The 27522-nt window shown below is 53.3% G+C and overlaps 1 pseudogene; it reads left to right on the top strand.

The window, feature by feature from the left end:
• Positions 1-23754, top strand: part of LOC133354704 (early estrogen-induced gene 1 protein-like) — a 51234-nt pseudogene extending 27480 nt beyond the window's left edge.
• Positions 23755-27522: the final 3768 nt, after the last annotated feature.

Consider the following 27522-nt stretch of genomic DNA (forward strand, 5'->3'; position numbering starts at 1 on the left):
CCGTGCCGGCTCTTAATAGGTGCTCGCTAACTGCACTTGCCCCAACATTCTGTTCGGGCTCTACGGGCTTTCGTTCGCTTATGGCTTTAGCGAGTGAGTAGGTGAGCGAGTGAGCGAGTGAGTAAACGAGTGAGTGAGTAAACGTGTGAGTGAGCGGGTAGGTGAGCTAGTGGATGAGCAAGTAAGCGAGGAGGTGAGCGAGTGAGTGAGCGAGTGAGTGAGCGAATGACTGATGGAGTGAAGTGAGTGAACGTGTGAGCGAGTGAGTAAACGAGTGAGTGAGTAAATGTGTGAGTGAGCATGTGAGCGAATGAGTGAGCGAGTGGGTGAGCGAGTCAGTGTGTGAGCGAGTAGGCGAACGAGTAGGTGAGCGAGTGAGTGTGTGAGCGAGCGAGCGAGTAAGCGATTCAGCGAGAAGATGAACAAGTGGATGAGCGAGTGAGTGTGTGAATAATCGAGTGAGACAGCGAGTAGGTGAACGAGTAAGTGAGCGAGTGAGTAAGCGAGTGAGTGAGTGAGCGAGTGAATGAGGCAGCGAGTAGGTGAATGAGTGGGTGAGTGAGCGAGTGATTCAGCGAGTAGGTGAACGAGTAAGTGAGCGAGTGAGTGAGCGAGTGAATGAGTCAGGGAGTAGGATGAACGAGTGAGTGAGCGAGTGAGTGAGCAAGTGAGTGAGCGAGTGAATGAGTCAGCGAGTAGGATGAACGAGTGAGCGAGTGGGTGAGCGAGTGAGTGAGCAGCCAGATTGACGACGTTTCGCTCGCGACTGCACGAGGCATCTTCAGGAGCACGGGATGCCCGCAATCAGAACGATGAGCGCGACCGCGTGAGAATCGCTCACCACAACTCACCGGGTGAGCGTGGAGCTGAACCACTCACGATCGGAGCGCCTCGCTCACAAGCCCATCGCCTCACCACCGCGGTCGGGTGGTGAAGGGTCTCGCCCACACGGACGCTAATCGGCGTGGCTGTTGTCGCGTGCAACGTGTTCGTGGACGCGTAAACAACTCAACACGGCCCGTGTCAACAACAACAACACGTGTGTGTGTTTACTGAGTGGAGGGAGCGGTGGTGTAGCGGTTAGCGCGCTGCGCTAGGAACCTGGCCACCCGGGTTCAATTCCCGCTCACGGTCAACACCAGTGACGATTATCTGAACCGGTCCTGGGCCTCCCCTAGGTCGACTCAGCCTGAAATGAGTACCTGGTGTGGTGTGGAAATATCGCCACTGGGGAGACAAAGGCGGTCGGGCGTGGTGCTGGCCACCCACCCCCTCGTGTACCGTTCGGGCCTTCATAGGTGCTCGCTAACAGCACTTTCCCCGGAAGTCTGTCAAGGCTACACGGGGGATCTTTGTTTTTGGGGCCTTTCAAATAAAACGTTTAGAACAGTGCCACGTGATGTACACAAGGGTTATTGCCCGAAACGTCGCCTATTATAGACGTATTTTTCCCTCTTTAAATCGAACACGCGTGTGGGCTTTCGTGATCGATATAATGATTTACAACACATTGGTTCTGTATTTATTTACGTGGTGGGGGGGGGGGGGCTGGGGCAGGTCACGTTACTAAACACTTGTGTGTCGTAAATCCTCATCCACCCGACACAACCAACGTCTAGAATTGTCACGCGATGAACACACGTGGACAATTTTGTTGAGTTGTTTTTTTATTGGCGGCGACGTCACCACGGCGCTTGTGCCAGGCTAGGTGCACCTTCATTCCGGTCGCATGGAAGTGTCGAAGGCTCGCCGCTGGCAGGAGGAGGTCACGAGACAGACCCAGCTGGTGCCATGGGTTGACTGACCGATATGACTGGCAGATGCACCGCCAGTGCTCCCCACTGTGCCAACTCGCTGCGTTTTACGCGCCCGGCGCTCCGCTCGTTGTTGTGAGCGTCGCTCCTCCGCCCTCCGCTGTTGCTGGAGGAGGGGCGACTGCCTCCAACTGCCCAGCAGCAGCAGCGTCCTTCACGAGCCTCCTCCACAGAGGCCCGATCTTGACACCGCTGGTACCGGTCATCGGCACGTCCACTCAGCTCTTCATCATCCTCCACAGAGGCCGATCTTGACACCGCCGGTACCGGTCATCGGCACGTCCACTCAGCTCCTCATCATCCTCCTCCTGCACCGCATCAGCTCCACCTCTTCTCGAGCCCGTGCCACGACCACACCAACACTGGTTCAAGCCTCTGCTGATGAGACACTGATTGTCGAAACCGGCGTTTGATGAGCTACAGCGCATAAAAAGCCGTGTGGCTGATGTTACGTGTAACAAAACTAAATATATAGATGTGTGCTTATGCGAGTTTATATTCTTGGTTCTTTCGGTAAAGTCACGTAGAAGGGAAATAATAAAATAATAAAAATATACACCTATTAAATTCTTATTTATTATTTCCCTTTTACGTGACTTTACCGAAAGAACCAAGAATATGAATACCTGCAGTCACGAAAGCTTTAAATCAAAATGTATGCTAGTTTAGTTTGTTATTTATATATTTCATAACGATGATAATTAATTACTATCAAGTTAAACCATACTATATATACACACACTAAGACTAGTTATATACTAATACATACGCACAAATTCTATGTTTATACACTATTCATCCAAGTGTGAACATTTATCGCGAGGTCGACTCAGCCTTAAATAAGTACCTGATGCGCTGTGCAGTAAAACATCAGCTCTGGGGAGACAAAGGCGGTCGGGTGTGGTGATGGCCACCCACCCCTTCGTGTGCCGTGCCGGCCTTCATAGGTGCTCGCTAACAGCACTTGCCCCAACAGTCTGTTAAAGCTTTCCGATGAATATTTGTAGTTGTGTGTGTGTGTATGTTCGTGTGAGTGTATATACATAGACGTATGGATGTATACATATATATATGTGTGTGTGTGGGGAGCGGTGGCGCAGCGGTTAGCGCACTATCGGAACCGGCCTTCGCTGCACCCATCGGTTGCGTTCGTGTAAACATCGCCGCTGGAGAGACAAAGACGGCCGGGGCGGGCGTGGTGCCGACCTTCGCTCGTGCTGACCGTTAACGGCACTTGCCCCACCAGTCCCTTTAAGGCTACACGGGGGAGCTTTGTGTGTCTCTGTGGTTGAGAATATTTCACGCGGAGGCCGCTATCAAATGGCATTTGAGTCACACTCTTTCAAATCATACTTAGCAACAAAAATTCAGTGTAGTTAATACCAACTATAAGTAAAGATATGATCGCGTTATGTCTGCTCAGAAGGTTGCGAGTTAAAGTTGTGACTCGGCCCATCATTCCTCCCTCCCTCGGGGGGCGATAAAAACGAGTACAAATGTAGCACCACTTTGTGAATAGACTCGTCCCCTGCCATGGGAACGTGGAATTGCCAGCACCGGCTTGATGCTAAGATCAGCAGCAGGGGGATAATGACGGCTGAGAATTAAGAACCGGAGAGGGTTAAAAAAAATCATCAAAGTTAAAACATTTCTCGTGCGGAACTTCAGTTGCCTGAAGAAGCCCGAGGCACGTGCAGCGAAACGTCGGACGTCGGGCCGAGCGACACAAGCCGAGGACACACACCGTAGGGAGAGAGAGAGACACGGTTGTAAGTTTACAAAATTAAATGTTAACTTGTTCATAACTCCTAGCCCGACCCACAGCGTTTCGAAAAACTCAAATTCAACTTTTCTTGATATTAGGAACGGTTCTGGTTAACCGCTTACAGAGTTCTGGTTAACCGGTTACTTCAGTTGCATGTTCATAGGGACGGAGCGGTGGCGCAGTGGTTAGCGCACTGCCACGGTGAGACAGCCACACACAACACACGCACACGTGCACAATGAGATACAGACCGCACTTGCCCCAACAACCTGAAAAGGCTATCCGAAGGATTGATCTTTGTCGTTGTCTGTGTGTGTGTCTGTGCGTGTGTCTGTGTGTGTGTGTCTGTGCGTGTGTCTATCTGTGTGTGTCTGTGTGTGTGTCTGTCTGTGTGTGTCTGTGCGTATGTCTGTGCGTGTCTGTCTGTGTGTCTGTGCGTGTGTGTGTCTGTGCGTGTGTCTGTCTGTATGTATGTGTGTCTGTGCGTGTGTGTGTCTGTGCGTGTGTCTGTGTGTGTGTCTGTGGGTGTGTCTGTCTGTATGCATGTGTGTCTGTGCGTGTGTGTGTCTGTGCGTGTGTGTGTCTGTGGGTGTGTCTGTCTGTTTGTATGTGTGTCTGTGCGTGTGTGTGTCTGTGTATGTGTTGTGGGGAGCGGTAGTGTAGCGGTTAGCGCGCTGTGCTATGAACCTGACGACCCGGGTTCAATTCCCGCTCACGGCCAACACCAGGAACGATTCTCTGATCCGGTTCTGGGCCACCCCTAGGTTGACTCAGCCTCAAATGTGTAAACATTGCCACTGGGGAGACAAAGGCGGTCGGGCGTGGCGCTGGGCACCCACCCTCTCGTGTGCCGTGCCGGCCTTCATAGGTGCTCGCTAACAGCACTTACCCCAACAGTTTGGTAAGGCTACACGGGGGATCTGTACCTCTGTATTTGTGCATCTGCCAGGCATCTCAGTCAGGCAACCCACGTGGCACCTGGGTCTGCCCCGTGATCTCCTCCACACGTGACGGTCTCAAGGTGTACCTAGCCTGGCACAAGCGCCGCGGTGACGTCACCGCCACTCTGTGGCCACAACGTGTGCCAGGGGGAGCGGTGGCGCTGCGGTTAGCGCTGCACTGCGTTTCGAACCCAGCAAAACAAAAAAACCCACCCCAGTTCGATTCCCGCTCACGGCCAATATCGTACGACAGCAAGCACCTGAACCTACCCTCCCGTACCTCCCTTAAGGTCAACTCAGCCTTAAATGAGTGGAGTGAGGGAGGGGGGTACAAGCCACACCACCCCCTCAACGGTTCAGTGCTGTTACGGCCTTCATAGGTGCTGCTCGCTAACAGCACTTGCCCCCGACATTCTGTGCCGGCTATACGGGGGATCTTTGTCTTTGTGCAATATCCTGTGGTGTGTGAGAATGTAAAGTATTATGATTTGACGAGTATAATAATAATACTGCTTTCGATTTAAAGCTTTCGTGACGTGCAGGGATTCATCTTCTTGGTTCTTTCGGTAAAGTCACGTAGAAGGGAAATAATAAAATAATAAAAATAAAACATAATAAAATCATTCTCACGACGTTTCGGCCACAACGCAAGCAGCCGTCCTCAGGTGAAGAACAGGTCTGTCGGAAAAGACAGTCTGGGTCAAATCAAGTCAGACGCTGTCTTTCCGACATACCTGTTCTTCACCTGAGGACGGCTGCTTGCGTTGTGGCCGAAACGTCGTGAGAATGATTTTATTAGGTTTAATTTTTATTATTTTATTATTTCCCTTCTACGTGACTTTACTGAAAGAACCAAGAAGAATAATACTGCTATTACGATGAGCGAGAGTGTAAGATGATGGTGAAGTCTGTCCATCATTGACCACCAGTGGCTGAGACTGCTCTCTATCGGCTCGAGCGTCACACTCCACATGGGGGGGGGGGGGGGGGCGAATTACTCGGTCCACCGATGTTTCCCGTTCACAACAGCGACCTGATTAGCTAAACCGGCCCTGGGCCTCCCCTAGGTCGACTCAGCCTCACGTGAGGACCCGGTGAGGTCCTCACGTGCGTAAAAAAGACATCGCCACCGGGGAGACAAAGGCGGCCGGGCGTGGTGCTGGCCACCCACCCCCTCGTGTACCGTGACGGCCTTCGCAGGTGCTGCTCGCTAACAGCACTTGCCCCAACAGTCTGTTAAGGCTATACGGGGGATCTTTGTCTTTGTTTTGTGTAGGGTATGGTGTGATGTAGGGTGTGGTGTGTAGAGAGTTGGTGTGTGTGTTGTGTAGGGTGTGGTGTGTGTGTTGTGTAGGGGGTGGTGTGTGTGTTGTGTAGTGTGTGGTGGGTGTGTTGTGTGGGGTGTGTTGTGTGTGTTGTGTATGGTGTGGTGTGTGTGTGGTGTAGGGTGTGGTGTGTGTGTTGTGTAGGGTGTGGTGTGGTGTAGGGTGTGGTGTAGGGTGTGGTGTAGGGTGTGGTATGATGTAAGGTGTATTGGGGTGTGTTAGATGGTGTGTATAATGTAAGTACACGGTGTGTGCCTGAATGATTAAATATCCCTCATGGGATAAAGTTAGGGTTTGAGTTTGGGCGATGGTCAGTGAACCATCCACTGATGTTAGCCGTGCCTCGTAATGGGAGTTAGAGCAGCGAGTGAGTCGCGCAGTTCCGCTAACCACTGCGCCACCGCTCCCAATTCGTACACATGCACACAACACAAAGACTCAATTCCCCCGTATAGCCTTAACAGACTGTTGGGGCAAGTGCAGTAAGCGAGCACCTGTGAAGGCTACCGGCACGGCACACGAAGGGGTGGGTGGCCAGAACCACGCCCGAACTGCCTTTGTCTCCCCAGTGGCGATGTTTACACACCGCACCAAGTACTCAATTGAGGCTGAGTCGACCTAGGGGAGGCCCAGGACCGGCTCAGATACTCGTCACTGGGTGTCGGTGGCCGTGAGCGGGAATTTGAACTCGGGTCGCCGGGTTCGTAAGCGCGGCGCAGCGCGCTAACCGCTGCGCCACCGCTCCCCGCATATGCACACAGCAAACCCTACACCGCAGTTATGCAGACGTTTACGAACGCGCTAAAGATACATTGAGTGCCATAGGATACAGTTCACACAAAGACAAAGGCCTCTCCCCCCGCATAGTCTGCACGGACTGTTGAGGAGCAAGCGCTGTTAGCGAGCACCTATTAAGGCCGGCTAAATATAGGCACAAAAACAAAGATCCCCCGTATAGCCTGAAACAGACTGTTGGGGCAAGTGCTGTTAGCGAGCACCTATGAAGGCCGGCTAAACATAGCCACAAAGACCCCCCGTATAGCCTCAAACAGACTGTTGGGGCAAGTGCTGTTAGCGAGCACCTATGAAGGCCGGCTAAATATAGGCACAAAGACAAAGATCCCCCGTATAGCCTGAAACAGACTGTTTGGGCAAGTGCTGTTAGCGAGTACCACCTATGAAGGCCGGCACGGCACACGAGGGGGTGGGTGGCTAGCAACCCCGCCCGGCCGCCTTTGTCTCCCCAGTGGCGATGTTTACACACCGCGCCCGGTACTCATTTGAGGCTGAGTCGACCTACGGGAGGCCCAGGACCGGTTCAGATAATCGTCACCGGTATTGGCCACAAAGCGGGAATCGAACCTGGGTCGCCGGGTTCGCAACGCAGCGTAGCGCTAACCACTGCGCCACCGCTCCCCACAAGTATAGCTACGCACACGTGCTCATGCGCACGTACACACACACACACATGTCTACACGTTAAGTACATACACTCACAAACACATACGTAACCACAAGGTAAATGCAAAGGTTCCCCTGATAGCCTGCGCAGACTGTTGGGGTAAGTGTTGTTTGCGAGTAGCATCTATGAAGGCCGGCACGGCACACGAAGGGGGATGGGTGACCAGCCCAACGCCCGGCCGTCTTTGTCTCCCCATTGCTAATATTGATACACCGCAACAAGCACTCATTTGAGGCTGAGTCTACCTACGGGGAGGCCGACGAACGGTTCAAATATTCCCGGATCGTGTTGGCCGCGAGCGGGAATCGAACTTGGAGCGCAGTTATCGCGATCAGAAGTTGCCCAAGAGCCCCCGTAGGCTATACGGGGTACCTTTGTCTTTGTGTATTTATCGGTGTCAGTGTAAGAATGCGTGTGTGTATATATAGGTGTGTGTGTGTGTGTGGATGGGTGTGTGAGTGCATGCGGGTGTGTGCGTATTGTGTATGGGGAGACAAAGGCGGCCGGGCGTGATGTTGGCCAATCACTCACTCGTGTGCCGTACCGGTCTTAATAGGTGCTGCTCGCTAACAGCACTTGCCCCAGCAGTCTGTTGAGGCTACATGGGGGATCTCTGTATGTGTGTGTGGGGAGCGGTGGTGCAGCGATTAGCGCGCTGCGCTACGAACGTGGCGACCCGAGTTCGATTCCCGCTCACGGCCACCAACACCGCTGACGATTATCTGAAGCGGTCCTGGACCTCCCATAGGTCGACTCAGCCTCAAATGAGTACCTGGTGCGGTGTGTAAACATCGCCACTGAAGAGACAAAGGCGGCCGCGGGTGGTGTCAGTATGTTCACGCGTGTCTGTGTGAGTACACACACACACACGTGTACACAAATACGGCTAACAGCACTTGCCCCAGCAGTCTGTCAAGGCTATACCGGGAATCTTTGTCATTGTAGGGGGAGCGGTAGTGCAGCGGTGACCGATTATCCGAACCGGTCCTGGGCCTCCCCTATGTGTGGTGTGTAGTAAACATCGCCACTGGGGAGACAAAGGCGGCCGGGCGTGGTGATGGCCACCCACCCCGCCTTGTGTCGTGCCAGCCTTCGTAGGTGCTGCTCGCTAACAGCACTTGCCCCAACAGTCTGTTAAGGCTACACGGGGGATCTTTGTCTTTTTTGTATTTGCGTGTACACGTCTGCGTGTGTATCCGCGCATGTGTGTACACGTGTGTGTATACGTGTGGGTACACTGTGTGTGTACACGTGTGTGTGTGTGCACGTGTGTGTGTACACTGTGTGTGTGCACGTGTGTGTACACGTATGTGTGTACACGTGTGTGTATACACGTGTGTATGTACACGTGTCTGTGTGCACACGTGTGTGTGTGTGTACACGTGTGTGTGCATGTATACACGTGTGTGTGTGCACGTGTGTGTGTAAACGTGCGTGTGTGTACACTGTGTGTGTGTACACGTGTGTGTGTACACGTGTGTGTGTACGTGTGTGTACACGTGTGTGTGTGTACACGTGTGTGTGTACACGTGTGTGCGTACACGTGTGTGAACACGTATGTGTGTGTGTACACGTGTGTGTGTGTACACGTGTGTGTGTGTGTGTACACTTACCTGGCCCAATGCGCGCTACACCTCCGCGTGTACACGGCACGGAGTCAACCTCGGCAGTGGGAAGCATTTTCCACGCGTGTCTCCACGTGTCTCCACGTGTTTCCACGCGTGTCTCCGTCTCCACGTGTGTCTCCGTGTGTCTCCACGAGTCTCCGTCTTCACGTGTGTCTCCCCCTGTCCCCACGCGTGTCTCCACGTGTCTCCACGCGTGTCTCCGCGTGTCTCCACGCGTGTCTCCACGTGTGTCACCCCCTATCCCCACGCGTGTCTCCGCGTGTCTCCACGTGTGTCTCCGCGTGTGTCTCCGCGTGTCTCCACGTGTCTCCGCGTGTCTCCACGTGTCTCCGCGTGTGTCTCCGTCTCCACGCGTGTCTCCACGTGTGTCTCCCCCTGTCCCCACGCGTGTCTCCGCGTGTCTCCACGCGCGTCTCCACGTGTGTCTCCCCCTGTCCCCACGCGTGTCTACACGTGTCTCCACGAGTCTCCGTCTCCACGTGTGTCTCCCCCTGTCCCCACGTGTTGCAATTGTGTTCCTCAGTGTCTCCGCGTGACTCAACGTGTCCCCGCGTGTCTCTGCGTGTCGCCCTGTCTCCCCGCGTGTCCCCCCTGTGTCCCCAGGTGTCTCCCCACGTGTCCCCCCTGTGTCCCCAGGCGTCCCGCGTGTCTCTCACTGTATCCCCATGATTCCCTTGTCCCTGTGTCTGTCCACCCTTCACGGTGTCTCCCTGTGTCTCATTTAGCCCTCAGACATCCCCCGTGTCTCCACCACGTGGTTTCGCTCCTCTCCCCGTGACTTCTCTGTCTCTCTGTCTCGTCTCCTCGTCCCTGTGTCCCTCTCCTGCTGTCTCCCCGGGTCTCTCCCTGTGTCCCCGTGTCTCTCGCTGTCTCTCCGTGTGTCCTCCTGTCTCCCCGTGCCTCTCCCTGTCTCCCCGTGTGTCCTCCTGATCTCAGTGTCTCCTCTACCCGCGACTCCCGTGTGTCCCTGCGTCTTCTCTGCCGGTCTCCCCGTGTCTCTCACCCGTGTCCTCGTATCTCAGAGGGTCTCCTCCGCTCCCCGTGTCCCTTCCCCGTGTCTATGTCTCTCCCCGTGTCTCTGTCTCTCCCCGTGTCTCTGTCTCTCCCCGTGTCTCTGTCTCTCCCCGTGTCTCTCCCCGTGTCTCTGTTCGTGTCTATGTCTCTCCCCGTGTCTCTCCCCGTGTCTCTCCCCGTGTCTCTGCCCGTGTCTCTGCCCGTGTCTATGTCTCTCCCCGTGTCTCTCCCCGTGTCTCTCCCCGTGTCTCCTGCCCGTGTCTCTCCCCGTGTCTCTCCCCGTGTCTCTGTCTCTCCCCGTGTCTCTTCCCGTGTCTCTTCCCCGTGTCTCTTCCCCGTGTCTCTCCCCGTGTCTCTGTCTCTCCCCGTGTCTCTCCCCGTGTCTCTCCCCGTGTCTCTTCCCCGCGTCTCTCTCCGTGTCTCTCCCCGTGTCTCTGTCTCTCCCCGTGTCTCTCCCCGTGTCTCTGCCCGTGTCTCTGTCCCGCGTCTCCTCCGCTCCCCGCGTCTCACACACGACACTAACACGAGGGTCGCGCCGTGCGATCTCAGCTGTCCGCGGGATGAAGGGGGAGGGGAGGGGCGGGAGGGGAGGGGCGGGGAGGGAGGGGAGGGGCGGGGCGGGGTGGGAGGGGAGGGGAGGGAGGGAGGGGAGGGGCGGGGTGATTGGTGGTGGGGAGGGAGAGAGAAGAGGGGGGGGGGTGAAGCGGGGGGGGAGGGGGGCGGGGTAGGAGCTGGGGGGGTCGAGGAGTGCTACGGGGGTCAAAGCGCGCGTGTCAATGTGTGTTGGCGGGAGGGAGCAGTGGGGCAGCGATTAGCGCACTGCCACTGCGAGACAGCCACCCACAACACACGCACGCGTGCACAACGAGACGCAGACCGCACTTGCCCCAACAAGCTGAGAAGGCTATCCGAGGGATGATGGATCTTTGTCGTTGCCTGTGTGTCTGTGGGTGCAGGGGGGAGCGGTGGTGCAGTGGTTAGCGCGCCACCGCTACGAACTCGTCCGCCCGAGTTCGATTCCCGCTCACGGCCACCACCAGCACCGGTGACGATTATCCGAACCGATCCCGGGCTTCCCCTAGGTCGACTCAGCCTCAACTGAGTACCTACTGCGATGTTTAAACATCGCCACTAGGGAGACAAAGGCAGCCGGGCCTGGCTTTCATAGGCATTCGCTAACAGCACTTGCCCCAACAGCATGTGTAGGCTTCACGGGGGGTCTTTGTCTTTGTTGTTGGCGTATGCGTTTCATGTCCAGGACTGTATTTGTATTTACCGTCTACCCATGCCGCCTGGCAGCTCCCAACTATACCATCTACTAACACCCAAAAAGACAAAGATCCCCCGTATAGCCTTGACAGACTGTTGGGGCAAGTGCTGTTAGCGAGCACCTATGAAGGGCGGCACGGCACACGAGGGGGTGGGTGGTCAGCACCACGCTCGGCCGCCTTTGTATCTCTTCGTGGCGATGTTTACCCACCGAAGCAGGTACTCATTTGAGTCTGAGTCGACCTAGGGGAGGCCCAAGACCGGTTCAGATATTCGTTACCGATGTTGACCGTTAGCGGGAATGGAACCCGGGTCGCCAGGTTCATAGCACAGCGTAGCGCTAACCACTACACTACCGCTTCCCACTGCACAACACACACACAGACACACACACAACACACACACAGACAGACACACACACAACACACACACAGACACACACAACACACACACAGACACACACACCCACAGACACATACACACACACAACACACACACAGACAGACACAGGCACACAACACACCTACACAGACAAACACACACAACACACATACACAGACACAACAACAACAACAACAACCGCCATTCGCCACTAAGTGGCGGTGACGTCACCACGACGCTTGTGCCAGGCCAAGTGCACCTTGAGGCCACGTGAAGTGTCGAACGCCCGCTGGCAGGAGGTCACACACAGACACACACACACAGACACACACAGACACACACAGACACACACACAACACACACACACAGATAGACACACAGACACACACAGACACACACACACAACACACACAACACACACACAGACACACACACACAGACACACACACACAGACACACACACAGACAGGCGCATTGGTGAATGCGCCTCTCTCGCGGTGTGCCCTGCGCTGGGAGAGATGAGGAGCCGGAGGAGAACACGGGGAGTAGAGAGACCACGCGCTGGGGAACGACGCGCCGGGGAACGACGCGCAGGGCAACGACGCGCCGGGGAACGACGCGCTGGGGAACGACGCGCTGGGGAACGACGCGCTGGTGAACGACGCGCTGGTGAGCGACGCGCTGGGGAACGACGCGCTGGTGAGCGACGCGCTGGGGAACGACGCGCTGGTGAACGACGCGCTGGTGAGCGACGCGCTGGGGAACGACGCGCTGGTGAGCGACGCGCTGGGGAACGACGCGCTGGTGAACGACGCGCTGGTGAGCGACGCGCTGGGGAACGACGCGCTGGGGAACGAAGCGTTGGTGAGCCACCTCTCACACATCCACTGCTCCCCCACCAGCGGGCAGTCACCTCCTGTTAGCTCTTCTATCGCTGCTGCTGCTGCTGCCACGCTGGATTCTGTTCCCGTGGAATTCACTCGCCCGTCGCTTCACCACCACCTCCACATTGTGTTCAACCACCGCACTGCAGGTCGCAGTAACACCACGCTCACCCGCTCACTCACCCAATTACTCACCCACTCGCTTACTCACCCGCCCACTCACCCTCTCACCCACCCACACACCGACCCTCTCACCCACGCACCCATTTATTCACTCCCTCACCTACTCACTCAGTCACCAACTCACTCATCCACTCGCTCACCCATTCACACACCCAATAACTCACCCACCCACTCACCCATCTTCTCAGCCGCCCACTCACCCACCCTCTCACCCACCCACTCACCCACCCTCTCACCCACCCACGCACCCACCCTCTCACCCACCCACTCACCCACCCTCTCACCCACGCACCAATTAATTCACTCCCTCACCTACTCACTCAGTCACCAACTCACTCATCCACTCGCTCACCCATTCACAAACCCAATCACTCACCCACCCACTCACCCACCCTCTCACCCACCCACTCACCCACTCTCTTACCCACCCACTCACCCACCCTCTCAGCCGCCCACTCACCCATCCTCTTACCCACCCACTCACCCACCATCTCACCCACCCACGCACGCAGCACACAGCAGGTCGCAATAACACCACGCTCACCCGCTCACTCACCCAATTACTCCCCCATGCACTTACTCACCCGCCCACTCACCCTCTCACCCATCCACTCACTCACCCTCTCACCCACGCACCAATTAATTCACTCCCTCACCTACTCACTCAGTCACCAACTCACTCATCCACTCGCTCACCCATTCACAAATCCAATCACTCACCCACCCACTCACCCACCCTCTTATCCACCCACTTACCCACCCTCTCATTCACCCACTCACCCACCCACGCAGCACACTGCTGGTCGCAATAACACCACGCTCACCCGCTCACTCACCCAATTACTTCCCCATGCACTTACTCACCCGCCCACTCACCCTCTCACCCACCCACTCACTGACCCACTCACCCACGCACCCATTGATTCACTCCCTCACCTACTCACTCAGTCACCAACTCACTCATCCACTCGCTCACCTATTCACACACCCAATCACTCACCAACCCTCTCACCCACCATCTCAGTACACTGCAGGTCGCAATAACACCACACTCACCCGCTCACTCACTCAATTACTCACCCATTCACTTACTCATCCGCCCACTCAATGACGCACTCACCCACGCATCCATTCATTCCCTCCCTCCCCTACTCACTCACTCAGTCACCAATTCACTCATCCACTCGCTCATCCACTCGCTCACCAATTCACAATCCCAATCACTCACTCACCCACCCACTCACCCACCCACTCACCCACCCACCCACTCACCCACTCACCCACCCACTCACCCACCCTCTCAGCCACCCTCTCAGCCACCCTCTCACCCACCCACTCACTCACCCACCCACTCACCCACCCATTTCTCTCTCTGCTTCTTCCCCTCAACGCTCAGCTTCATATCCTCTCTCACATCACCACCATCACCACCACAATCATGACCACCACTATCACCACTATCACCACCATCACCACCATCAACATCGTCTCTTCTTCCTCCAAGCTCTTCCAACATTCAACAACAACAACATCAATGGCCTTGCTCAAATCCAAGGCACGCGTTATCCACACTCAACATCGATTGCACATCTTCTAATATCAGTGCTGATTGTTGTTGGCCGTTTGACGTCTCGAACCACTGGGCCGTTTCCGCTGCTGCTGCTGTCGCTGCGGTCGAGACGAAACTAAAACGACGAAAACGAAACTGTTTTGTTTTTATTTTACCAGGTAATGCCACTGAGCTGCTTTATAGCCATTCTTTCAGAAGCCACGTGGCGACCACAAATGATAATAAATCATCATCATCATCACGTGGAGATTTACAGCAGCCAAACACTCGAAACGCGTGGTGATGTTGACGATAAATGTGGAGGGGGAAAACCTCGGAGGACCCGGAGAAAAATCCACGCGAGGTAGTTAACATCTCCTAGCCACCGTGATGATGATGATGAGAGAGACGCAAACTCCAAATATACAGCAGCAGGTGTCAGGGTCGGGATCGAACCCACGACCTCCTGTAGACCAGGCGAGGTAGTTAACATCTCCTAGCCACCGTGATGATGATGAGAGAGAGACACACAAACTCCAAATATACAGCAGCAGGCGTCAGGGTCGGGATCAAAACCACGACCTCCTGTACACCAGGCGAGGTAGTTAACATCTCCTAGCCAACGTGATGATGACGAGAGAGAGACACACAAACTCCACATATACAGCAGCAGGCGTTAGGGTCGGGATCGAAACCACGACTTCCTGTAGACCAGGCGAGGTAGTTAACATCTCCTAGCCACCGTGGTGATGGTGGAGGAGGGGGTTGGAGGAGGGGGATGAGGAGGAGGGGGTGGAGGAGGAGGGGGTGGAGGAGGAGGGGGTGGAGGAGGAGGGGGTGGAGGAGGAGGGGGTAGAGGAGAAGGGGGTGGAGGAGGGGGGGTGGAGGAGGGGGGATGAGGAGGGGGATGAGGAGGGGGGGATGAAGTTGAGTCCTTCATCCAGCAGTGGATAGGACGTGGTTGATGGTGATCACGTCAAGTCACGTGGTGTGTGCGCGCGCGCGCGGGCAGCAGGTAGCGCGCTGCCGCGAGTTCATTGCGAGTTAGAGGCGCAACCCCTGCAGGTGCCCGCCCAACGTCGCTGTTGTGCGTCAGGGGGGGGGGGCCCACTTAGTTGTGGATCTCTGGCGCTGCTGCGTGGTGGGGAGGGGGGGCTCTCTTCCACGCTTGTTCGGCTACCGTCTAGGCAGGACGAGGTGGGCAGTTACCCACGACGTTACCCCACTGCCACCATGGGTTTGACTTAGGCGGTGAGATGTTAGAAAACCCCCCCACCCCCACCCCCGCCCCCCCCCTGCCCCCCACCAATTGCTTCAACTGCCGCGCCGATGGAGTCGAAACGGCCCGCGGAAGGAGACGTCGCTGAGCTACGTCTGAGTCGTCGCCTTCAAGTTGAGCGCCTCTCTCACGAGGGCAACGCTCGTCGCCGTGGCGGGGAGACAAAGGCGGCCGGGCCTAGTTGCTGACCTCACCACCGCCACCGCCACCGCCTCCACCACCGCCACCGCCGCCACCACCGCCGCCACCACCGCCACCACCACCACCACCGCCACCATCACCACCGCCACCACCGCCACCACCACCACCACCGCCACCATCACCACCACCACCGCCACCACCGCCACCACCGCCACCACCACCGCTACCACCACCGCCACCACCACCACCGCCACCGCCACCGCCTCCACCACCGCCACCGCCGCCACCACCGCCGCCACCACCGCCACCACCACCACCACCGCCACCATCACCACCACCACCGCCACCACCGCCACCACCGCCACCACCGCCACCATCACCACCACCACCGCCACCACCGCCACCACCGCCACCACCACCGCCACCACCACCACCGCCACCGCCACCACCGCCACCACCACCGCCACCATCACCGCCACCATCACCACCACCACCGCCACCACCGCCACCACCACCACCACCGCCACCATCACCACCACCACCGCCACCACCGCCACCACCGCCACCACCACCGCCACCACCACCACCGCCACCGCCACCACCGCCTCCACCACCGCCACCGCCGCCACCACCGCCACCACCAACACCACCGCCGCCGCCGCCTTTCCCCGTGTCGGCTTTCGTGGTCGATGCTACGCGCTAACCGCACTTGTCCCCGCAGCATGGCAAGGCTATACGGGGGAGCTTTGTCTGTATGCGGGAGTCGGGAGTGGTAGCGCTGCGAACCCGCTCCACCTGAGTTCCATTCCCGCTCACGGTCGACGTTCGTGGCGCATGTCTTGCCGTGTGGTGGCTCTCCCCTAGATCCGCTCAGCCACAAGTGAGTGTGAACTCTCTTCCGAATTATTCCCTCCCCTCATCGCTTCCCCGCGCATTCAGAACTCTTCCACCGACGATGACTTTTTGACGATGCAGAGGAAACAAGAAGATGCTCGGTGTAGTCGGCACTTTGCTTCGTTCATCATTTCGTTTTTTTTTTCAATGCTTTGCTTTATGTGCCCCCCCCCCCCAGCCCCCTAGAAAAAAATATTAAAAGATTTCACAAAATATTTCACGCCTTCTCTCTCTACTCTCTCGCAAACAACAATATAAAGATGCCCCGTGTGTAGACTTTAACGGACTAAATTTCGATTTAAAGCTTTCGTGACTGCAGGGATTCATCTTCTTGGTTCTTTCGGTAAAGTCACGTAGAAGGGAAGTAATAAAATAATAAAAATAAAACATTATAATTATTTCCCTTCTACGTGACTTTACCGAAAGAACCAACAATACTTTAACGGACTTTTGGGGACACGTACTTCTGACGAGTCAGCACCGTTGTATGTGCGTCTAACTTCTTTCGCGCCGTACGTAGCCGGGTGGCCCCGAGCGGGGATCGACCGGCGGTGTCACGTGGCCCCGGGGGGGTCCCGGAGCGCAGTGCGCTCACCGCTGCGCCACCGCTCCCTCGCGGCGCACTCGCTTGCACGTGGGACACGGCTCTATTGATCTCAACATCACTCGGCTTCCTGATCCCCCCCCACCCCCCCCCAACTCCCCCTCCCTCCCTCCCCGTGACACTTTCCGACACGGAGTGCGCCACAGATAAAGGTCCCCCGTATAGCCTGAGCAGGGCTGGTGGAGCAAGTGCTGTGAGCGAGAAAGCGCCGATGAAGGACGGAAGGGCACCACGTAGGTGGGTGGGGGGGCAGCACCCCGTCCGGCCGCCTTTGTCTCCCCAGTGGCGATGTTTGCACAAAACCGCACCAGGTACTCTTTTGAGGCCAAGTCGACCTAGAGGAGTCTCAGGAGCGGTTCAGATATTTAATCGTCACTGATGTTGGTGGCCGTGAGCGGGAATCGAACTCGGGTGGGTGGGTTCGTAGCGCAGCGCGCTAACCGTTGCACCACCGCTCCCCCCTGCACACACAGACAGACACACAGACAGACACATAGACACACAGACACACAGACATACAGACACACAGACACGCAGACAGACACAGACACACAGACACACAGACACACACAGACACACAAACATACAGACATACATACATACAGACACACAGACACACACAGACACACACAGACACACACACAGACACACACGGAGACACGCAACAGCCGCCACTCGGCCATCGTGACGTTGCCACGGTGCTTGTGCCAGGCTAGGTGCACTTTGGGCCTGTCACGTGAAGTGTCGAAGGCTCGCTCTCAGGAGGTCACGGAAGAGACCCAGCAGGTGCCATAGGTTGACTGGCTGAGACGACTGCCCAGATGCACCACCAGTGCTCCCCACTGCGCCAAACCCGCTGCGACTTTATCCACCCGGCGCTCCGCTCGTTGTTGTGAGCGTCGCTCATCCGCTGTTGCTGGAGAAGGGGCGACTGCCTCCAGCCGCCCAGCAGCATCAGCAGCAGCAGCGTCCTTCACGAGCCTCCCTCCTCCTCCTCCTCCACAGAGGCCCGATCTTGACACCGCCGGTACCGCTCATCGGCACGTCCACTCAGCTCCACGCACTCTCCTTTCCTCTCCACCTCGACTTACACACTCCCACATACTCCTTCCCTCTCCCCACTCTTTACTCTATCTCTAACTCTCTCCTGTTTGATAATTGTTTTTTTACCCTTCTATCTGGCAACAAAACTGACACCTTTTTACAAGGAGTCATGTTGGCATAGACCGCAATACCTGCAGTCATAATACAAACAAAAGAACATAACTCTGATAATGTGCACTGTCCTTGAAGTTGATTGGTCCACACCCGAGACAGCTTTCTTTAGAGCCTAGTCCCACCACCCTCGCCTTCCCTCTCCACCTCGACGTACACACTCCCAGTACACTCCTACCCTCCCTCTCCCCCCCACTCTTTACTCTATCTCTAACTCTCTCCTGTTTCTCTCCCCCCCCCCTCCACCCACCACCCTCTCCTTCCCTCTCCACCTCGACTTACACACTCCTCCAGCACACTCCTTCCCTCCCTCTCCCCCACGGTACTACAGGAGGATGATCCTGCACCGCATCAGCTCCATCTCTTCTCGAGCCCGTGCCGCGTCCCGTTTAGCCCCACTCTATCCGGCCGAACAGAAGATGATTGAGCAAAGTCAAAGTTCTTAAGTTTTTTTCCCGGTAAAGTCGCGTAGGTAAAAAAGTTAATATTAATAAAAGTAAAATAAAAATAAAATAAAATCACGACGTTTCGGAGGCAACACAAGCTTCCGTCTTCAGGTGGAACAGTCACAGCACGATTGCTGTATTATTTTTTTTATTTTACTTTTATTAATTAAAATTTTTTACCTACGTGACTTTACCGAAAAAAAACCTAAGAGTATGAATCCTTGCAGTCATGAAAGCTTCAAATCTAGAATCAAAGTCAAAGTGTTCCCCCGTGTAAGCCTTAAACAGGCTGTTACACCATTGGAACCTCATTTGCCTTTTGGCGTCATCTGGTCCAACACCATGTGAGACTAGGCTCTAAGGAAAGCTGTCTCGGGTGTGGACCAATCAACTTCAAGGACAGTGCATATCATTATCAGAGTTGTGTTTTTTGTTTGCATCACGACTGCAGGTATTGTGGTCTATGCAAACATGACTCTTTGTCAAAAAAAGGTGTCAGTTTTGTTGCCAGATAAAAGGGCAAAAAACCAATTATCTTAAACAGGCTGTTGGGGCAAGTGCTGTTGGCGAGCACCTTTGAAAGCCGGCACGGCACACGAGGGGGTGGGTGTTGGACGTTACCACTCCCGGCCGCCTTTGTCTCCCCGATGCTGATGTTTAATATTTTACACACACAGGCTGAATCAACACAGGACCGGTTCAGAAAATCGCCAACGAATGTTTTCGTGGCTAGGAATCGAACTGTTGTCACTGCGCTTCGCAGCGCTTTGCGCCACCACTCCCGCAACACAAAGACAAAGATCCCCCGTATAGCCTCAACAGACTGTTGGGGCAAGTGCTGTTAGCCAGCACCTATGAAGCGCCGGCACGGCACACGAGGCGTTGGGTGGCCAACACCACGCCCGGCCGCCTTTGTCTCCCCCAGTGGCGATGTTTACACACCGCACCTGGTACTCATTTGAGGCTGAGTCGACTTACGGGAGGCCCAGGACCGGTTCAGATAATCGTCACCGGTGTTGATGGCCGTGAGCGGGAATCAAACTCGGGTGGCCAGGTTCGTAGCGCAGCGCAGCGCGCTAACCGCTACACTACCGCTCCCGCACCATGCACACACACAGACACAACAACAACCGCCATTCGCCACGAAGTGGCGGCGACGTCACCACGACGCTTGTGCCAGGCCATGTGCACCTTGAGGCTACCACGTGAAGTGTCGAACGCACGCTGGCAGGAGGTCACGGGGCAGACTCAGCAGGTGCCACGGGTCGACTGACTGAGATGACCGAGATGACTGGCTGATGCACCACCTTTGCCCCCTACTGTGCCAACTTGCTGTGCTTTAGCCACCCGGCGCTCCGCTCGTTGTTGTGAGCGTCGCTCCTCCGCCCTCCGTTGTTGCTGACACAGACACACACACAGACACACAGAGACACACACACAGACACACACACACACATACACACACAGACAAACACAGACACACAGAGACACACACACAGACACACACACACAGATACACACACACAAACACAGACACACACAGACAAACACAGACACACAGAGACACACAGACAAACACAGACACACAGAGACACACACAGACACACACACAGAGACACACACAGACACACACACAGACACACTGCGCACGATGACCACGACGGGGCGGACTGTAGAGAGATACAAAGACGGACGGCGGACGAGGGGTTAGTTGAGGACGGCTCGGGAATTAACTGAGAAAATGAACTCAAGCGAGGGGATACCCCCCCCCCTCGATCCCTCCCTCCCCCCCTTCCCTCCCTCCCACCCTCCCCCAGTCCCTCCCCCCCTTCCCTCCCCACCTCTTCCCCCCTTCCCTCCCACCCTCTCCCAGACCCTCCCCCCTTCCCTCCCACCCTCTCTCCCCTTTCCGCAACCCACGGGGTCACAGCGTCCTCTAGTGGCGCAGCAGACATCCACAATATACACAGCTATAATATACACAACCATAATAGACACAACCACAATATGCACAACTAAAATAGTCACAACCACAATAGTCACAACCATAATATACACAACTATAAGACACAACCACAATATACACAACCATAATAGATTTCGATTTCAAGCTTTCGTGACTGCAGGGATTCATCTTCTTGGTTATTTCGGTAAAGTCACGTAGAAGGGAAGTAATAAAATAATAAAAATAAAACATAATAAAATAATTCTCACGACGTTTCGGCTACAACGCAAGCAGCCGTCTTCAGGTGAAGAATGAGACACTGCCAAGCTAGGAGCTTATATATAAGCTGAGTTGGAGGTGTAAGAAGAGCGCCTTAACAAAAGAATGTGCATATCAAGAGGAATTTAGCATTTCCCATGAATATGCTAAATTCCTCTTGATATTCAATTCTTTTGTTAAGGCGCTCTTCTTACACCTCCAACTCAGCTTATATATAAGCTCCTAGCTTGGCAGTGTCTCATTCTTCACCTGAAGACGGCTGCTTGCGTTGTAGCCGAAACGTCGTGAGAATTATTTTATTATGTTTTATTTTTATTATTTTATTACTTCCCTTCTACGTGACTTTACCGAAATAACCAAGAAGATGAACCACAATAGACACAACCATAACACTGGTCAACACACTTTTTCTGGCACAAGGTATTCCAACGGTTCTAAGGTAATTTTGGGGGGTGCTGATTCCAAATCTGGCATCAGTTTTTGTCTATCACATCAGGTTTTGAGATATCAAATATTGCATTTTCCATAAAAACAGCAAATTTATGCTCGTGTACGAATAGCTAAACAGACATCCATACAAGAATAAGATAAGATACGATATACAATAATAATGAAACGAACATTTAATGAGCCGTAGCACAAAGTTGTGAGAGTGACTGCATATCAATGTGAGTGAATGCATATTACCATGTAAGAATTTAATTGTGAAGATAAGAAAAATATGTGCAAAAAGGTCATTCACAATAGTGATGTTACATCTGCGTAAACGACCTCTTCTTTGACGATCTCCGATGTACAGCTTGTGGAATGTCTCTCATCAAGGACCAGCAGTCATCTTTCATCATGTTTGAGTCCCATCGGCCTCGGTAACGTTCTTCCATAACTTGAATGTCTTGATGAAAACGTTCACTTTGCTCTTCGCTCACGTGACCAATGTTCTCTGGAAACTGGGCCAAGTGACCATGTAAGTAGTGAACCTTGATGCTCATTCTCCATCCAAGTGCTTGCTCCTCCACAATCTCTCGATAGTTGTCCGTCGAAATTCCGCACCACATCAGAGAATGCATTCCAAGCTCTAGCCCTCTGCCGCAGTCATTGTTGTAACAAAGTGTGCATCCCTGATGAGTGTTCTTATTTGAGGGCCATCAAATATTCCTGCCTTTTTCTTCTCGGCACTGAGACTTGAAAAGGTTGAACATATACAGCTGAAGCAGTCTCCAGTGTGATCAAGAGATTTGACGAATTGCTTCATTAACCCAAGTTTTATGTGCAGTGGGGGAAATATAATTTTATTCCTATCAACCAGAGGCTCATTCTTGATGTTCTTGTCACCAGGCGTCAAACTGATTCTTGGTGGCCAGTTCTTTTTAACCCAGTGTTCTAATGTAGCACTACTGTCCCAGTAGCACAGGAAACAAGGGTATTTGGTGTGACCTCCTTGCTGACCCAGCAGAAAATTAACCATTTTCAAATCAACACAAATTAGCCATCCATGAACATGGTATTCCAATCTATCCAGAACAATCTTGATGTTGGCATACTCTTCATTCATTTTTACAGAGTGTCCTATTGGGATTGAACCATATATATTTCTGTTGTGAAGTAACACACATTTCAAACTCCTTTTACTACTGTCAATAAAACATCTCCATTCACTTGAATCATATGCGGGCAGTCCCATATTGAGAAGAAGCCCTTCAACATCATTCCAATGAACAAGTTGACCATCTGAATGGAAGTACTTTCGCAGTGCTGCTTGCTCTACACCAATAGAGCGAGGCCAGCTACGCTTGGCCCGCGACTGGAAAATGCTAGCTGACATTGGCCGGCAACTTGTGTTTCCTCCGGAGATCGCAACCAGCACCCTAAGACCTGACATGGTGCTCTGGTCCCGTTCGCTCAAGAAGGTCTTCATCATTGAGCTCACAGTACCCTGGGAGGACTCACTAGATGAGGCTTATGATCGAAAACATCTGCGCTATGCCGATCTAGCTGCCGAAGCACGGCATCATGGCTGGAACACAGAAGTCCGACCAGTGGAGGTGGGCTGCAGAGGTTTTGTGGCAACATCTACAACCAGACTGCTTAGAGACCTGGGAATTAAGGGCCAGAGCCAGCGTTCGGCAATCAAAGCTGTATCGGAGGCGGCTCTGGATGAAGAGGAAAGACCCCAGCTGGGCCCCGAAGTGAGAGGGCCAGGAGGTATGCGGTCAACAATGATTGACTCAGGGAGGAGGATGCCCCTGCCATGCATAGTCCCATGGGATGTTGGCTATCAACAACAAGGCAACTCCTATGACTAATTGGGAATGGGACGCAAGCGTAGGATTGATCACCCTGTCGCTGGCCGCCTTTGGGGAGGGTGTGTCGTGTGAAAGGCCGACACACCCTAGGAACCAAAGGTACACTACTGACGATGCGCTCCCCAAATTTCACCAGGCTCGCTGTTCATGAACTCTTGGAAGTGCTTGCACAAAGGATAGTAACATCTCATCCTGTGTTCTTGGAATCTTATTATTTCCCTTCAACGTGACTTTACCAAAAGAACCAAGAAGATGAATCCCGGCAGTCACGAAAGCTTTAAATCGAAATAAATTCACTTCAAGATGTTTCTTGTTTGTGTTTTTGTTTTTGTTTTGTTGCACCCGCGAGCCACATGCCTCACAGGGTTCTACTCCGCTCGAGTGGAGACCCCTGACGGTCAGCAGTGACGTGGCCCAGCACTTGCATGGCTGAGCCTTTAGCTTGTAGTTGACCCCCCCCCCACACACACACAGTGTCAAATCCACACTCATCTAAGCAGGTGTTGAGCCTGGTTAGTATTTGGATGGGAGACTGACTGGGCATATCAGGTGCTATAGGCTCTGATTGGGAAGTAGACACGTGGTCAGGGTGGCGGGTTTTTCTTCGGTTTCCTCTCTCGTCAAGGGCACGGAAAGATGGATGTACTTAGACGCTGCCATGGGAACGTGGAATTTCCACCAGCGGATCCGAGACTCGACCACGTGGTGGCAGCACTGATCCACGTGTGCGCAGTTTTGTTGTGACGTCACAAACAGGCTTCCTCAAACACGTCATGTCGCCCGACTTTCGTAGTCCCGCCTCCGCCTGTGACGTCATGTGAACCAACCACGCCCCTCACTGTGATGTCATTCTCATAAAAGACTCACACAGACCCACAGACTCACACACAAATCCATAGACTCACACAGAGACCCATAGACAAAGAGAGACCCACAAACTCACATATAAACCCACAGACTCACACAGAGACCCACACACTCGCATAGAAACCCGTAGAATCACAGACAGCCATAGACTCACACAAAGACCCATAGACTTATAATAGAGACCCACAGACTCACACAGAGACCCATAGACTCACACATAAACCCACACAGAGACCCATACACTCACCGGGACCCATAGACTCACACAGAGACCCATAAACTCACACGGAGACCCATAGACTCACACAGAGACCCATAGACTCACATAGAGACACATAGACTCACACAGAGACCCATAGATTCACACAGAGACACAGAGACTCACACAGAGACCCATAGACTCACACAGAGACACGTAGACTCACACAGAGACCCATAGACTCACACAGAGATCCATAGACTCACACAGTGACTCATACATTCATACAGATACCCATAGACTCATACAGAGACCCATAAACTCACACAGAGACCCATAGACTCACACAGAGACCCATAGACTCACACAGAGACCCATAGACTCACACGGAGACTCATAGACTCACACAGATACTCATAGACTCACACGGAGACCCATACATTCATACAGAGACCCATAGACTCACACAGAGACATATCGACTCACACAGAGACACATAGACTCACACAGAAACACATCGACTCACACAGAGACCCATAGACTCACACAGAGACCCATAGTTTATTGCCCTTCCCCGGTTGGTTACGTCCAGTGCGAAAGAAGTTCAACATACATTCACCTAAGTTTCGTACATATTTGCCAAAACAAATAGTTTCATGGATGAACAGTGCCCCAGTATAGATTTCTCCTCGCATGAAGTGATGTGAGATCGGACTTTAAGTAGAGGTCACAATGGTGGGTCCTGTATGGTACATCCAGGGAGGAGGAGAATGATTAAGCGGGTTTAGTCTATTTAGTGTTTCATGAGTAGCTGATTTAGACTCACGCTGACACTCAAAGACTCACAGAGAGACCCACAGACTCACGCATAGACTCATAGACTCACAGAGAGACCCACAGACTCACGCATAGACTCATATAATCACACAGAGACCCACAAACTCACGCAGAGACTCATAGACTCACAGAGAGACCCACAGACTCACGCATAGACTCATAGAATCACACAGAGACCCACAGACTCACGCATAGACTCATAGACTCACATATTGACCCATATACCTATGCAGATGCCCGTAGACTTACATGAATACCGATTGACTCACGCAGAGACCCATAGACTCAAACATAGATCAATAGACAAAGCAAAACCCATCGACACGTAGAAACCCATAGACTCACACAGAGAGCCACATCCTCACACAGAGACCCATAGACTCACACAGAGACCCATAGACAAAGGGAGACCCATAGACTCACGCAAATCCATAGACTCACACAGAGACCCATAGACAAAGGGAGACGCATAGACTCACACAGAGATCCATAGACAAAGAGAGACCCACAGACTCACACACAAACCCACAGACTCATACAGAGACCCACCAACTCGCAAAGAAACCCGTAGAATCACAGACACCCATAGACTCACACAAAGACCCACAGACTCACACAGAGACCCACAGATTCAATCAGAGATCCATAAACTCATGCAGAGACCCATATACTCACATATAGAACCATAGACTCACACAGAGACCCATAGACTCACACAGATACCCATAGACTCACACAGAGATCCATAGACTCACACATAGACTCACACAGAGACCCATACACTCACCGGGACCCATAGACTCACACGAAGACCCATAGACTCACACGGAGACCCATAGACTCACACAGAGACCCATAGACTCACATAGAGACACATAGACTCACACAGAGACCCATAAACTCAAACAGAGACACGTAGACTCACACAGAGACCCATAGACTCACACAGAGACACAGAGACTCACACAGAGACCCATAGACTCAAACAGAGACACGTAGACTCACACAGAGACCCATAGACTCACACAGAGATCCATAGACTCACACAGTGACTCATACATTCATACAGATACCCATAGACTCATACAGAGATCCATAAACTCACACAGAGACCCATAAACTCACACAGAGACCCATAGACTCACACAGAGACCCATAAACTCACACAGAGACTCATAGACTCACACAGATACTCATAGACTCACACGGAGACCCATACATTCATACAGAGACCCATAGACTCACACAGAAACACATCGACTCACACAGAGACCCATAGACTCACACAGAGACCCATAGACTCACACAGAGACCCATAGACTCACACAGAGACCCATAGTTTATTGCCCTTCCCCGGTTGGCTACGTCCAGTGCAAAAGAAGTTCAACATACATTCACCTAAGTTTCGTACATATTTGCCAAAACAAATAGTTTCATGGATGAACAGTGCCCCGGTATAGATTTCTCCTCGCATGAAGTGATGTGAGATCGGACTTTAAGTAGAGGTCACAATGGTGGGTCCTGTATGGTACATCCAGGGAGGAGGAGAATGATTAAGCGGGTTTAGTCTGTTTAGTGTTTTATGAGTAGCTGATTTAGACTCACGCAGAGACTCATAGACTCACAGAGAGACTGACAGACTCACGCAGAGACTCATAGACTCACAGAGAGACCCACAGACTCGCGCATAGACTCATAGATCACACAGAGACCCACAGACTCATGCAGAGACTCATAGACTCACAGAGAGACCCACAGACTCACGCATAGACTCATAGAATCATACAGAGACCCACAGACTCACGCATAGACTCATAGACTCACACATTGACCCATATACCTATGCAGATGCCCGTAGACTTACTTGAATACCCATTGACTCACGCAGAGACCCATAGACTCAAACATAGATCAATAGACAAAGCAAAACCCATCGACACGTAGAAACCCATAGACTCACACAGAGAGCCACATCCTCACACAGAGACCCATAGACTCACACAGAGACCCATAGACAAAGGGAGACACATAGACTCACGCAGAGACTCATAGACTCACACAGAGATCCATAGACAAAGAGAGACCCATTGACTCACAGAAACCCATTCTCACACAGAGACCCATAGACTCACATAGAGACCCATATAATCACACAGAGACCTATAGACAAAGGGAGACCCATATACTCACACAGAGATCCATAGACAAAGAGAACCCCACAGACTTACATAAACCCATTCTCACACAGAAACCCATCGACTCACACAGATACCCATAGACTCACACAGAGACCCATAG

This window comes from Lethenteron reissneri, chromosome 48 (genome assembly GCF_015708825.2).
Source record: "Lethenteron reissneri isolate LAM-NWPU_2019-01 chromosome 48, ASM1570882v1, whole genome shotgun sequence".
Lineage (NCBI taxonomy): Eukaryota > Metazoa > Chordata > Hyperoartia > Petromyzontiformes > Petromyzontidae > Lethenteron > Lethenteron reissneri.